The 13,092-nt window shown below is 37.9% G+C and overlaps 1 long non-coding RNA gene across 1 annotated transcript in view; it reads left to right on the forward strand.

Annotated features, from left to right (window-relative positions):
* Window positions 1-2,141: 2,141 nt before the first annotated feature.
* LOC136848995 (uncharacterized) overlaps window positions 2,142-13,092 on the forward strand; it is a 360,950-nt gene continuing 349,999 nt past the window's right edge. Inside the window, exons 1-2 of the long non-coding RNA XR_010856191.1 lie at window positions 2,142-2,421; window positions 7,291-7,353. This is a non-coding gene — a long non-coding RNA (uncharacterized lncRNA). The remainder of the gene's footprint in view (window positions 2,422-7,290; window positions 7,354-13,092) is intronic.

A 13,092-nucleotide genomic window follows, 5' to 3' on the forward strand; every position in this document is an offset into this window, starting at 1 on the left:
GTACCTGCGGTGCTCCTTTAGACTTGACTTGCCATTTAATGTTACCTTCGATTTAGTAAATCACAAGGCACTTATTTATAAACTTCAGAATCTTGGAGTAGGTGGATATGTTTTAGAATTACTTCAGGATTTCCTTACAGGTAGGCAGGAGCGAGTTGCTGTGGATGGGATCTTTATTGAACCAAGACCTATTTTGTATGGAGTTCCACAGGGTAGCATTCTTGGTCCATTGTTATTTTTAGTGTATACAAGTGATATGGTTACTGGCCTGGAAAACAAGTTTGTTCGGTATGCTGATGATGCAACACTTGTGGGTGTAGTAAAGTCTCCACTTATGAGAAATGAAGCTGCCCACAGCCTCAATCAGGACATGGACTGGATAAGTGAATGGTGTAGTCGGTGGGGTATGAGGCTGAACTCCAGTAATACGAAAACACTATTGATTACCAGATCTCGTACAGATTTCCCACCCCATCGTCCCCTTCAGGTGGATGGGACTTTGCTGATTGAGTCTGAAGCTTTAACTATTCTAGGTGTAACTTTTGACTCCCATCTAACGTTTGAGAAACATCTAGTGAAAGTTTTAGCAAATGCAGCACGGAAGTTAGGTATTGTTCATAAGGTCTCATATATTTATAACTGATAAAATCAATGCAACCTGTTTTGAGTCGTTTGTGCTACCTTTACTAGAATACTGTTCTCCAGTATGAATATCTGCTTCTGACAGAGATTTATCTATTTTAGATAGAGTGGTTCATAGTGGTAGGTTTCTGTTTCCTAATAGTAGAAGTCATGACTTAGACCATCGACGGATTGTCTCTTGTTTGTCACTTTTTCATAAGTTGTATTTCATCAGAGACCTTCCACATTCACAGTTAATCTCTGATCGCCTTTACCTACCAAGAGAAACCAGATTCACTAAATAGCAGCACCAATATGCAGTAAATTTTCCTCGCTGTTGAACTTCTCAGTGCCAGAGGACCTTTATTCCTCACACTGTTGGAATCTCGAACAGCCTCCCAGAGGATGCCGTGCAATTGAAACTTTAGAAGTTCAAGAGAAGATCCAATGCTTTACTACCCTGATACTATTCTCCTTGCAGTTTAATAGATTTTTTATCTATTTATTAATTTATTGATATATTTTTTCTTCTTTAATAAGTGGGATATCTTCTTTTAAGTATTTCCCTTTACCTCCTTGTTGTGATTGAATTGTTATTTTGTAGGTTGGCAACATTGTATTGTGGTCGCGTTCTGAGAATATGGAAACATTGCCAGTAGATGAAAAGATGTCTGTCTAGTAAACACTGTTTACTAGATGCACTAGTTCACTGGGACAAGCACCAACATTTACGTAATAATAAAGGTGAAATGATGTGTGTGATATTTGCGTTCTTTTATTGTATATATGTCTGTAGATGAGAATATCCTGTGCTTCTTTAGTTCTTATGAGACTTTATTTTGTTACAGATGTATTGTTTGAAGTTTTTGTGTTCAATAAAGCCAAAAGACAAAGCCTAGTTTTATAACAATTTATTGAACACAAATATATAACAAGATGGGAAGACTGTTGAAACCAGAAAGGCTAGACACTGAGCCTAGTTCATCCTCAGTGGCTCAAGAGTTTAAGCACTGGTTCAGAACTTTCTGCACAAGTTAGTTTGGCAAATGCTATTTATCATAACATAGTTATTTTGACACAATATAAGCTGTATTAAGATTATATCCTTATTTGGACTACCTTTGATGAGACTAACAATTCAGAGCACAATCAGAGGTACTATTATACAGATTTTCTTCAAACACTATAATAATAATAATAATAATAATAATAATAATAATAATAATAATAATAATAATAATAATAATAATAAATTTCTAAAATTGAAATGCCTCTTCAAATATAAATAATCATATAAAATAAATAACTGAATAAACAAATCAAGAGATTTATGAATGCGTTCCTGGCTGTTGCTTACGGGTCACATCGTCGATATGTCCACGTTGAACAATAATTTACGCATAAATAATATTTATATATAATAATAATTCATAAAACTGGAAGGAAAAATGAACAAAAAACAGCTCAAATGAATTACAATGCATACTGATGTACGGTAACAGGACGTCTTGCGCTTGTTCCTAACTTACTTCCAGCTTAAGTACTTGACCCGCTGAAGCTCCTTGTGGAAGGTCTTACGTTGTGTGCTATAAATGTGTGATTTTGTGACGTTTTAAAAGTTTTTGACTGCCAAAGTGATTTAAATAATGTGTTAAAATGTAAAAGCTTTCCTGTGCTGCATCATATGAGAACCAGGGAGTTAATGGCAAGGTTTAAACGTCTTGCACCCTCATAACATAGGCCTAGCTTAGGTAGCTTTGCTGAGGGATAGTAGACTCTCCTGCCATTTTGGTATCCCTGGTAAGTAATCCATTGTTGTTTTTTGTCATTAGTAAATTATTGCTTTTTAGGTGCTTCCTTGTCATCGTTGTGTGTTTTTTTTTAATATGACACCCCGGGAATGACGTTCAATCCCCTAGGGGCTGGTACTAAACATGGCGAAAGTCCAGGGACGCTGTGTTCAGTACCAGTTCCTCAGGAACAGGAGTAGAAACAAACGAAGGACTGTAAGTATCTCAGATTATCTCACCATTATGGCTGTTCTTCAGTCAAAAGATAACTATAATAAACTAGCCTATAGCCTAGCCTATCTTTGCACAGCCAGCAACGAGACTGTACATTAGGCCTAAGAGACTGTACATTAGGCCTAAGAGACTGTACATGAGGCCTAAGAGACTGTACAGTAGGCCTAACCTGTACATTGTGCCCTGAGACTGAACCCATTTCAGAGGCCTAAGAGACTTCATCCTTACATGAGGCCTAAGAGACTGTACAGTCAAGACTGTACATTAAGACTGTACATGAGGCCTAAGAGACTGTACATTAGGCCTAACCCTTGTGATGTGAACATTTCAGACATTCATCTCTAAGGGACTGAATTTAAAGAACAACTCTGCAAGGCTTATTACCTTGGAAACTGAGTTTTCCAACTTGAAGTGTTGACAAAGGAGGTGGTGATGTTTATTGGCAGTCAATTATTAACCACATTTTCATCAGGGACCGTTTGGGAATGGGGGGAGGGGTGCAGTTTTGGGTGGGGAAAAACCTGGCAGGGAGAATGGATGTGTTATTGTTATGGCCACCCGGAAATGGTTCTGTGCAAATGCAAGTCATTAGGGAGCCATATGTTCAAGAACGGATTGGTTAAGGAAACCCATTATAAAGGAACTAGACTAACCTAACCTAACCTAGTAGGCCACGTTACTTAGTCGGGAGGCTGTGTCCTCCAAAAGTTCCCCTATAACATTGCGCATGTGCAGTAGCATTCCAGGATGCCCAGCATACAACAGCAGGGTAGTTTGCAGTTTACGTTGATGCCACGTAACGCCGTTTGTCCGTCTGCCAAGGTAAGGAGTTCCACACGAAATGCCATGTTCTCTATCTTTCAGGTAAAGCCCCACCCAGGTAAGGGCATGCCACACTAGGTTAGGTTAGGTTGGTTAGTTATGGTTTCGTCATTTTAGTACCAATTTTGTATGTTGGTATTCCTCCGTGACTAGAAAACTGGCAGACGACACCCCGCGTCAACGTAAACTGCAGGCGCTCCCAACAGCATCAGTTCTGAGATTAATTATAGTTGACCACCAAAAAATAATGGTAAATTCTTGATAAGGAACCAAAATACTATAGAAAAACTAAACTTCCAAGGTAATAAGCCATGTGGAGTTATGCTATAATTCTACTGAGACTCTGGATCCCTTTATATCCTACAATTTTCAATTATGGGGACCGTAATGGGAGACAGGTTTTAAGCGGTCCTGGTCTTTTCGGCTGTAAGTCACTTAGGCCGTAACATCCAAAACAACGTAAGACGTTATGTTTATGGTATTTACCATTATTAATTCATGTTTTACGTACATCCCCAAGGGGCTGGTACTAAACACGGCGCCCATTTTGCATGTAAACGTTCTTACGGCCGAAATGACTTACGGCCGAAACGACCCAAACTCGGTTTTAAGTGGGGGGAAAACAAAACGAGTGGAAATAGATGTAGGCCTGTGTGTTTACCCTAACCTTACCTAGGGTGCCAGGTTCATAACTTTTGGGAAGGGCTTTACCTTCCCAGAATCCCCCACCCAACCTAACTTCAAATTGAGAAATTGGGTTGGGCCCTAACCTAACTGCCCCTAATATGACCTAGGATCCTGTGTCTTTACTTGGCCAGGGTTTCATCACCTCCTGGATGACCTGCTTAACCTAACTGAGGGCACTGCATCTTTACTTAGCAAGGGGGAGTTGGGGCTTTATTTATAATCAGGGTCTCCAGAACTTGTAGAAGTGTCATGATTTTAGAGTTTATCCGTATTTACCTCATTTGTATTACCCTAGCCTATAGCCTAACTGCAGTCTTGCATAGCCTAATTGTAGGATCTCTCTCAAAGTAGGCCTGTTGATTTGCTACTAAAGTGACTGTTAGACATCCAAAACTGTTGGACGGGCAAGGAAACCCGTGAAGCACTCCAGTGTTTTATTACACGCCTTCTCAGTACAGATGCGTGACTGTAAGTGAACTGCAGATGTGGGCAACATTGGTGCCAGTCATGCTGCCCTCTTGGCAACAAACATGACACTACATTCAACCATCCACATCCCCCCCTAAGATTATGGCTTGGCATAATATTAAATGGAAATAATAACAGTGTTGGCATATATATATTATATATATATATATATATATATATATATATATATATATATATATATATATATATATATATATATATATATATATATATATATATATATATATATATATATATATATATATATATATATACAGTAGAACCCCGGTCCTCGACTATACTAGAACTCGAAATAATCGGATTTCAACACGAAATGTTGAGTAAATTTTGCGTTGGAGCTCAAACAACAAACCGGAATCCGACCCGATGAATCATATGATGTTTGTAGAAAAAAGAGTTTCGGGCGGCTGCCGCTAGTTGGCGTTGTTGGTGGCGTTCTTCCCATGCTTATTTAAAAGCATTTAAAGCCCACACATGCTGCTGCTGTTGAAAAACAAGCCATATTATCACATTAATTTAATAATACAGTATTTATAAACCGAATTACTGTATGTCTGTTATCATAAAATTAAGAAAAATTTCCGAAATCGTCAGCTTGTGGCAGATATAAACAAACCACAGCGCTGCCCTGTGGTGTATCGCGGTACTAGTTACATAAACATAAACATTCCACTGCTGAGTACCTAACGCCCACTCACGGGCTAATTTTTCTCTTTTCAGAGGATTGTTTAAAACCTATAGAGTTGGTCACAGCCTGGTTTTGAACTAGACCTCTGTTTTTTGCTGTGCCCGGATATTGGTCAGTTATGGACTTGGCAGCCCTTTTTAAGTTTGCCAGATATAAGTTCTGTTCCCTTGGTCTCTCGGGATCTGTGGACTCTATGGGGCGATACGACTTTGGGCCTGTCTCTCACCGCAAGGACCCTTCGCCCCTTCACTTGGATTCTCCAGTCCCAAACCCTCTAATATGGGCAACAGTTGCCATATACAGACTGATCCTTCTTTGTCCTCCTCACCTTACACATTTTTGTGGTTCAGGGAAGCCCTAAATAAGTTTCAGGGTTATTGTAACGCTATGAGGACCCTCATAACCCCATTCTGTTCTACGTAGAATATCTCCCGAATCTGCAGCGGTTGTTGGTGAACCCTCCAGGTTCCTTCCCCAGCCGTTTCTTCTCAGTCAGTCGCCCTCAAGAGATACCAACAAAGGTGTCCGCTCTTGCCTGGACAAGCTTCAGATGATCCGGAGGCTTGCACACAGTTGCAATGTTTCTCAAAATGTTCTTCACATACCCCAGAACACCATAGACAAAAAACCATAGATCATATAAGACAAAAACGTTCACATTACACGAGTTACACAGATGGGTCTAGATCACAACATGGAGTAGGATATGCAGCTATATCCCAGAACAAGTCATAACAGTTATCTTTGCCTGTGAAGACAGGCATGATTATGCCTGTCTTCACAGCAGAGTTGTGTGCTATCGCAGTAGCCATCAAATTTATAAAGCAAATATCATTCAATAATTTTGTTATTTTTAGCGACTCAAGAAGCGCTATAGAAGCTGTTCAAGGTTACTACTCAAAAAATGATATTGTACAGGAAATTAAATATGAACTCCATAAATTGTATAATAATGGAAAAAATATTGAAATATATTGGGCAGGGATTAAAGGAAATGAAGAAGGTGATAAAGCAGCTAAAGAAGCAGTCCACGTGGCAAGAGCAAATGTAAAAATCCCAATTAGTGATTACATAAGAGATATAAAAACAACCGGTGTAAATAAATGGCAAAATATATGGAACGAGGAACCTATAAATAATAAATTGAAACAGACAAAATCCAGTGTTGAAAAATGGAGCTCATCATGTCAGAGAGAGAGACGCACACAAGTAATTCTGATGTGTCTGCAAATAGGCCACACTTGTTTGACACATGGACGCTTGATGAACTGTCCATGTGGCCCTCCTCTCAAATGCCCAGAATTCAAAGTGTTGATAACAGTCAAAAATGTGTTGTGTGACTGTCCAAAATATAATCAACAGTAAGTATCAACCTTTGGAAAGAAATCGATGGAGGAAATTTTGTTAGAATCTTGTACAATTTGTCATCCCAATTTTAACATTCATGAAGAAGTGTAACTAAATAGACAAAATATAAAACCAAGCAAATAATAAAAATACAGAAGCCTGTAGAACTTTTAATGAATTAAAAAAATATATGTATTCTATCCTGAATTTTAATTTTAAATTTTTTTGAAAAATTTTATTTTATTCTTTTTAATCTTTAATTTTTTTGTTAGGTATGGAAATGAGCAAATGTATTTATCGTATGCATGTGCATCAGTGTAAAAGCATATTCATTTTACAGTTCTTTCTTTTAAACTTCATTTTCATTTATTCATCATCGTGCGAATGACCTATTGGGTCCCAGTTTTAGGCCTAGACCTGGTATTTCATCCTAATCCTTCAGACCAAGAGCTGATAGTCAGCTGAGTGGTCTGGTTAAACTATCTTATCTTATTAATAACAATCTAGGGAGTCTGTTATGTATAGGGCTTTTTTTTATTGAATTAGTTTATTAATGGCCACCAAATTCCCTCAAAATTTCCATCCTTAGTTAATTTAAAGTGACAATTTCAGATTGCAAGTGAAGAAGCATTATACCAGTCTGATTCACTCTTCAGAAAAGGTGGCATTCCGGTGGTGAGTACCCAATTTTCTCTTCAGTTCAGATTGTAGGAGGACCAAGGAGTTAGAGATTTATACTCAGTGCTTAAAATGAATGTTTATTGGCTAAACCTTAGACACTGCATTAGGCTGCCTTACATTGAGCAATTTTCTTGCTAATATTTTACAATGTGAGTCAGTACAATTCAGCTTGCTTTAGAGGTGATAAATGAAATACAGTATTGCTTATTGTAACGCTTCGTTTTATTCGATTGAGAATCTATTGAGGTGAATTTGAAATATTTAAGTTTTGATTTATCACTTGGTGTCAGGTTAAACACACATGGAATTGGCATACGTCAAAATGAATTTGCCAAGGTGGCTAAACTGTACCCTCCATGTTAATAGGTTTGTTAAGTCGATTTAGGAAATATCTTAACTGGAAACTGGTAAGTGGAAAAGTACTATGTTGTTTGTGCCTCTTCGACAGCAGAACATTTCTGGTCATGTAGTTAGTATCTTGTAGACTGATTTACCAACCTTTTCAAGATCCTAGGCTTAATATATATATCATTGTTGCCATATGTATATATATGTATATATTTATAATTATATTTATATTTATATAATCTATGTATCTTGCACCAATGAACTCAGGACCCCACATGTATTCACATGTATATAATATATATATATATATATATATATATATATATATATATATATATATATATATATATATATATATATATATATATGTATGTATGTATATATACTGTATATATTTGTAATTTTAAAGCTGGGGTCTTTCTAGATAAATGGGGTATACTAGGATGACGCGTAACTTACATAATATATTGTTGTAATTTTAAAGCTGGAGTCTTGCTAGATAAATGGGGTATACTCCGATGATACGCAACGTACCTTAATTACCACAAAAATCTGGACTCTGGCCTTGAGGACAGCTAAAATTAAAAACAACAAAATACGGCTGAAGGCCTACTTCAAGAGGGAAGTGATTATACAAACTATGGGATTGAACTTAATTCATTATATTTACAAAATAAAACACATCTGAAGAATGGTAGCATAATTCTGGGGTAACGAGGCGAGAGCAAGTGACGGGCCCGTTTCAAAAGATGTTGATATCGAAGTAGTGAGGGCTGCTACGCACACAAGATGATACGCAGATCCACAGCTTAATACTCCTAATCTGCGATCGAAACACTTACGGTCGCTCAACCGAAACTAGATTCATTCATTACCATATCGAGTGACCTATTTGGTCCCGGTGCTAGGCTTCTAGCCTAGACTTTGTCATTTGATCCAAATCCTTCGGGCCAGCCCTATGAGAACTGATAGTCAGCTCAGTGGTCTGGTTAAAATTTTTTAATAATAATAATAATAATTGAGTCCTCTGTGCGTGAAGCATTGCATCTCAGCAACAGCATGTGACTCGTGTTTTTTGACCTCGAAAAGGACACTGCTTAAAGGCATGGTATACTTAAAAGTATATATGAATCAGGTTTGAGAGGGGAATTGCTTTGTTCATCCAGGTATTTTTAGCACGTCGATTTATTCAAGTCAGATTAGGCGACACCCTATCTGAGAGAAAATGCCAGCAAAGAGGAGTCGGCCAGGGTAGTGTGCTGAGTGTGACGTTATTTGCCTTACCCATGAATGGGATATCTTCTGTGATCCCCCATGACAATTTATCCACACTTTTTTTCATAGATGACTTGTCCAAATCATTTGCTGGAAAACGAATGGCAGTGGTTAACAGGAAACTTCAGCTGGTAGTGGATAAAATTATATGGTGTGCAGAACTGAATGGTTTTAAATTTTCCTCTTGTAAAACTTTTAATGCACTTTTTGTCGTATTCGTGGATACATCCAGACCCAGATGTATTCATCAATGGCCAGTGAATCTCATGCGTAAAAGCAACACAGTTCTAAAGATTAACTTTTGACCGTAGGATGGCGTGGGTTCCTCATTTGAAAGACCTCAGAGTTAGGTGTCTGGATGCCTTGAATATTTTGAAAGTACTGGCACACACATCATGGGGTGCTGATGACAAAATGCTTTTAAAATTATATAAAACCCTCGTCTTTAAAAAAATTGAGCAATGGTTGTGAAATATATTCATCAGCCCTACCAGTCGTTTCAAGATGTTAGACTCTGTCCACCATGCTGGAATTAGAACATCACCTGTTCCAAACCTTTTGGTAGATGCAGGGGAACTATCTTTCGACCTTTCATCGTCAGTCTTCCATTGCATGATATTGGTGCAGATTTCAAAGACTATCTCAAACGTTTCAGACTGCTAACAGCAAAAAGTATTTTAGGTACTGTGAGTCACACCATACTCTCCACAACCTTAAAGATATAGGGTAAAACAAACTTTGAATAATCTTCATATTACCAGGAATGAAGTGCTTCCATTCAAAATAACAACCCCTCTTCCATGGAGGCAAACCGACATAATATTTTGCCTTTACTTTATTTGCACCAAAAGTAATATGACAAGAGGTGGAAACCCTGTAGATTTTTATGGAATAGGCTGAAAAACATAAACATTCAACTTTTATATTTACTGACGGCTTCAAATCCAGTGCTGGCTTTGGAATTGGAGTATATAGTAATGATTTTTACTGTAGAAATACACTACATGTCATGACGTTTGTTTTTACTGGAATTTTAACTTGTGTTGAGAGAATAGCAACTGTTGATAAAGGAAATTATATTATTTAATAGTGACTCGAAAAGTATTGTACAAAGTATAACTCTAATATCCCATTGGTTTTAACAACTCAGTAGCGGCTTTATTTAATTAATTGCAGAGGAGTACAAGTAACATTTTGATGGTACCAGCACATGTAATGAAAGGCTGACAAACTAGCAAAAGAAGCCGTGGCTGTTTTGCATCTAAGGAAGGATAGACTTCCATACGATGACATCTTATCTGATATACCAGATATCAGATCACTTGTTAGGAATATTTTGCAGGATCGCTGGAATACAGTTGGGGAAAACTGTGAAGCTAATTGAATGCCCTATAGTCTTCGGGCCCCGAAGAGAAGTCTTCTTCGAGGCCCGAGACGAGAATGGCCGGTACATTCTAGCCAGAGTCATCGCAGAAGAAATTGTTTGTGATGCCAGTAACACTTTTAGATTTGTATCAGAAGCAGGTCTTTGCAAAACTTATAGATTTAATTATTATATATATATATATAATATATATATATATATATATATATATATATATATATATATATATATATATATATATATATATATATATATATATATATATATATTGTGTGTGTGTGTGTGTGTGTGTGTGTGTGTGTGTGTGTGTGTGTATAATCTAGCAATTATGTCCATAGGTTTTATCTAATTTCGTCATTCTCAACAAATGATATCTGCGTCATTGGCCGTAAATGTCTCGATGCCAGGGGACATTTAATCAATCAGTCAGTGTCCCAGCCCTCGGGATCTAAGACATATGTTTCTCTCTTGGGGACCTGACAGGGGTGGACATTTTATACTTGCTAAGCTTCTCAGAGTAGTGTGTTACATAGAACTGTTATGTATTTTCATTAAGGAGGCAGACCTCCTCAGGAAAATTTAGATCATCTATGTACAGTATAATATACTGTACATATATGATCTAAATTTGGATATACAGTATATACTTTAGGTATTTACATTATGGTTATAAATATATAATTATATATACATATATGTATATATATAATGTATATGTGTATATATGTATATATATAAATATATATATCATATGAATCTTTCCTTTTAAACTAATTTTGTTTTGTTTCCTATTCAATATCCTTACGACGTCAGTAACGTAGATATTGCGACACCAGTTTTGATGATCATAACTCCATCGAGACTGCATACATGAGATAAAATTAAGTATGCCAAGACTTACTCAGACAATAATAAGTCAAGTTGATGTATATGGGAAAGGGTTGATACATCATTGATACTTTTACTTATTGATATTTTCTTTTTTCTGTTCTTTTCCTTTTGAGTATCTACTTTTTTTTTATATTCTCGTTAGTTGGATTTGTTTCAATAGTTTGGTGGAAGGTCTTTTATGCTGTAAAGTATACAGTTGTAATTATTAATTCGTAATACCTTCATGTGTATGGCAAGATTCATTATAATTTTGAGTTTAGTATTTGGTGCGTTAAATACATCCCGTGTAACTGGCTTTCAACATCTTGATTTTTTCGTGCTAGCAGTTGTTTGGAAAGAACATTTTATGGATCAGTGGTTACTTTGTGCATTTTGAGTTCAGTAGTGAGAGTAGATTTCGTGCTTTGATATCAACCTCAAAAAGCCGGGAGCAGTAGGCAAGTTTGGAACTGGCAATTCGTGAGTACCGTCACTACGAATCATTTTCTTCCTTTTTTGATATATAAGAGCCAGTCCCAGCAGCCACCGTGGCTCCAAATGGTAAAGGTGAGAGTAGTCGGTATTCATCCGCCGCCATCGACCGTTAGAGTCGGTTGGGTCGTCCCGTGTCGACGGTTTTTCCTAATGGCGGCCAAATTGGTATCATCAATCGTCAAGATAAACTGAGAGGGGAGAGGGACTCGTTCTCAGCCCTAGGGCTCCCCTCAACCCCTCTCCTCTCCCACTCGCTTTCCCTTACACCCCGTGCCTTTCTCCCCTCTAGTCAAACCTTTCTACCTACAGCCACACTCGTGTTTCGTTGCCTTTCTTTTATTTATTGGTTTTAGAAAAGAGGGAATCGACAGTATCCTTTCGCATTGTTCGGCAAAAGATTATGTTCAGAGAAAGCGAAGTGAATCAAAGAGCAGGGACGAGAGTCATCCAGACAGAGACCGTAATCCACAAGGGAAATAATATAAGAAAAGAGAAAGAGTGAAAGAGGAAAAAAAAAAAAAAAAGCCAAGCGGGAGGTCGATGGCGCAGCGGAGTTGGAATTCGAACATGAAAACACTTGAGAGCAATATTACCAGAAGCGGCGCTGGCCTCATTGCGTATGCATGATCTGGGCGGCGTTACCCCAAAGGGCGCCGCCCCTCCACACTTGCTCTCCTCTCCCGTCCACTCCCCAGACCCCTTGCCCCTCCTTTTGCTAGTCCCCTCATCCCCTATCCTTCCAATCTTCCATGGAGAGGGAGAGATACAGAGCCCCCTTCTGAAACTCATCCGGGGAAGAGCTGTGTCATGTTGCCCTTACGTCCCACAGAGAGGATAATCCACGCCCATGTTGCCTTTTATTCTCCGAAGCCCACCCACAACACACATCACGTAACTACCTTACGCCAAGGTCACTCACAAGCAACACCTTAGGACTCCAGATGACCCTCGACCCTTCTGCTATTCTGCATCATTTTTAAAGTGGTCTGGTCTCACTCGAATCTCAAAGTCAGATTCTACATTTCCCGCAGAAGGAATGACAGTCGGTTTGATCGTGTCCTCGTCCAGAATGAGAAACTGTTTGTTCACTGGAAGTTTGAAAAATTGATGCCATTACTTAAGGACACATTTATTTTCTATATGTGGAATGGTACTTTAAGCTGAATGGAAAGTATTTTGTTATTAAGCTGAGTAATAAGTACCATGTATTTTGCGCTACATTGGATAGCCTTTCCGAAGTTTATTGTTTTTTAAGTTGTTGTTAGCATACATATTTACGGACAGACAGATAGGTATTAAGTTAGGTACACTAGTATTAAATTAAAATGACCTAAATAGTGGGAATTTTCTTTACAAAATGG

This window comes from Macrobrachium rosenbergii, chromosome 20, assembly GCF_040412425.1.
Source record: "Macrobrachium rosenbergii isolate ZJJX-2024 chromosome 20, ASM4041242v1, whole genome shotgun sequence".
Lineage (NCBI taxonomy): Eukaryota > Metazoa > Arthropoda > Malacostraca > Decapoda > Palaemonidae > Macrobrachium > Macrobrachium rosenbergii.